The sequence below is a fragment of the Sinocyclocheilus anshuiensis genome, unplaced genomic scaffold (assembly GCF_001515605.1).
Source record: "Sinocyclocheilus anshuiensis isolate Anshui unplaced genomic scaffold, SAMN03320099.WGS_v1.1 scaffold1829, whole genome shotgun sequence".
Classification (NCBI taxonomy): domain Eukaryota; kingdom Metazoa; phylum Chordata; class Actinopteri; order Cypriniformes; family Cyprinidae; genus Sinocyclocheilus; species Sinocyclocheilus anshuiensis.
Window position 1 is genome coordinate 18,104 of NW_015536583.1, and position 3,274 is coordinate 21,377.

The following is a 3,274-nucleotide window of genomic DNA, read 5'->3' on the forward strand; positions in this document are numbered from 1 at the left end:
ACTCACTCACTCACTCACTCACTCACTCACTCACTCACTCACTCACTCACTCACACACACACACACACAACATCCTACAAAGCAAACTTGGAGAAATTGTCCAGTCTCTGCAGAGACACTATTACAGTTTTTTACGATTGTTTACACACTAAAATAAAAATGTCCACACAATTTGCAAAATTCTACTCCAATGAGCAAAACACCTCCACAGATTTGCACAACATTACACACAATGTCTGCTTCACCCTTTTTGCAAAACATTACACACAGTGATTTGTAAAACTCTACACACATTTTCACACCTTAGACACAGATAAGGATTGTGTTATATTGTGAAAAAAAGAACCCGGTTTTCAAATTGCGTGTAAACAATTGAAAAAAACTGTAAAACAGACCAATTATTTATTTATTGTATTTCTTATATTTCTCTACATCTGTCACACAGCTGTCACACTTTATCCTCCAGTGAATATTTCTACTGTGCTTATTATTGAAAATCAATTTATGTATGAACACTTACCTTAATAAAATCTTGAAAAAAAAAAAATATATAATAGACAGTTTTATTGTTATTTTATTGTTGTTATGCTGTTACACACATTAGCTTCTTGTGTCACTGTATGGGGTAAGATGTCACATGAAGCTGCCATTAAACTATTATAATGTTAAATAAAATCACACACACACACACTCGCATGCACGCATGCATACACACACACACACCCACTCACCATGGCCGGAGAATCCCTGGCCTCCGCCTCCAGCCTCTAAGCCCCGGACTCCACATCGGCCCATCGATCCAGCGGCTCCACCATGGCTCCTAGCTCCCTCCTCTCCGCCGTGGCCCATCAGTCCACTGGTTCCACTAGGCTCCCTCGTCCCTCTGGCTCCACCTTGGTCTGTCGTCGACCATCCTGCGCCTTGGGACTCCACTCCTCCAGCTGCGCCTCGTCCCTCTGTCCCTCCGTCTCTGTCAGGCTCCTCCTTCCCTTCGGCTCCTCCTCAGTCCTCTGTCGCTCTGGCTCCACTGCGGTCTTCTGGTTCCCCGCCTCCTCCTCAGTCGCCAGCGCCATCTGCTCCTCCTTGGCCCAGCTCCACTGCGTCCTTCCGGATCCCCGCTTTCGCCTCGGTCGCCGGCGCCATCTGCTCTGACTTGGCCCTCCGGATCCTCCACATCACCCTGGCTCATCGGCTCTCTGTCTCCGCCTCAGGCTCCTTCGCCACCTGCTCCGCCGCCATTGGTCGGCCCCCTGGAGTCGTCGGCCCTTCCTCCTCCATGGCTCCTCCATCCGTCGGCTCCACCGTGGGTCGCCATTATGGCTGTGGCCTGGGTCCCACCTGGCGCCGCATGCTATAAGTCCCTCCTGTCGTCTCCCTGGCTCCTCCCTCTGTCTGATCCGCCCTGGCTCCTCCTGTTTCCTCCTTGGCTCCTCCCTCCATCTTCACCTCTCTGGACTCTGTCTGCCGGCCCCCTCCCGGGTGTCCGTCCTCCTCCTGAGCCTCCTCCCAATTTCCCACCCGTCCCTCCTCATGTTGTTCCTATGGTGCGAGGACACGCCTTCCGGGAGGGGGGCGATATGTTACGCCCATGGACTGTCAGTGTGTTTGTGTTCCTCCCCATGTGCTCCCAGTCACCTAGTTTCTCCCCTGTCTAATTAGTCATTTCGTTCAGCTGTGTTTCCCCAATTATCCTCGTTGAGTTGTGTATTTATAGTATGGTCTGCCCCTTGCTTTCTGTCCGGTGTCTTACGTCAAATGTTGTGCTACTCCATTACTTACACTAGCTTCTCAAATCTTTTTGTATTCTATCTATTTGTTTTCTTTTTATTTATTAAACAATTAACAAAAGCATACGTTAGTTAGTTAGTTAGTTATTTATAAAGCACATATAAAAACAACCACAAGGTTGACCAAAGTGCTGTACATCAGAAACAATGCATAAAAAGAGAACTTCAAACAGCAAAGTAAAATACACACAGTAAAATTCATTTGTTGTTAAACACCATCATTAAAAAAAATAAGATTTAAGCTTTGATTTAAACATGGAAAGAGATGATACCGTTCGAATTGACACTGGTAAGCTGTTCCATAGTTTGGGGCCAACCCTTGCAAAGGCTCTGTCCCCTCTATGTTTTAGCTTAGTCCTACACACAAAGAGTAATCCAAGATCCCCAGACCTAAGTGACCTAGTTGGGTTATGAGGGAGTACCAAAGCAGAAAGGTAGCCTGGAGCTAAGCCATGTAAACATTTGTAAATGAAGACAACATTTTTTAACTCTATTCTAAATTTAACCGGTAGCCAGCGCAGAGACCTCAAGATGGGAGTAATGCGATCAAATGCTACCGGTCAACAGCCTAGCAACAGCGTTCTGAACACATTGTAAACACCCAATAGATGAACTGTTAGCTCCATTATAAAGTGAATTACAATAGTCGTGTGGTAATGAATGCGTGGATAACTGAATAAAAAGGCCTCTAACACTAGCTTGCTCTATTCTTTTTCTATACTCTGTTTTCTTTTTATTTATTATATAATAAAAAAAAAAGAAAAAAAACTTGCTACGTGTACTGCGCTAAGCTAACTGAGACTTGTTACAGCACTTGCGTATCATGTATCATTTGTTGATTTTGATTGCTTCCATTGGCCTCATTTGGATAAAAGTATCTGCTCAATGACTAAATGTAAATGTAAGTGTAATAATTATTCAGACACAGACAGCAATCTGAAGCGATAAAGACTTTTAATATCCAATGAAATCAGTTTTTAAATTCAGCAGTTAAACAGAAGAACAGAGAAATACAGAAACTACAGAGAATAGAAAAAAACAGACAATACATGACACAGAAAAACTGATTCATAGATTATATTAATTTTACCAGAAGAAAAGAGAGTGAACACATTAAAATCCTGATTTACTTTCATAATGTTTTGAATTTTTGCATTCAATTTGGCATCAAATGTAAAATACCACGGGCAAGTTGAAGGGGTTTGTGTAAAAACTATATATAATCAATTAATATTTCAATTAATATAATTTAATATAATATAATATAATATAATATAACATATAATATAATATAATATAATTTTCTTTTAGCATTTAATACAAATGAGAACTTATTTTCTTTATACATTCAATTTGTCATTGAATGCATAATATAAAGAACACATTTCAGGGGGTTCTCTCAAATTTAAAAAACTATATATAATTACTTAAAATAATAATATAATATAATATAATATAATATAATATAATATAATATAATATAATAT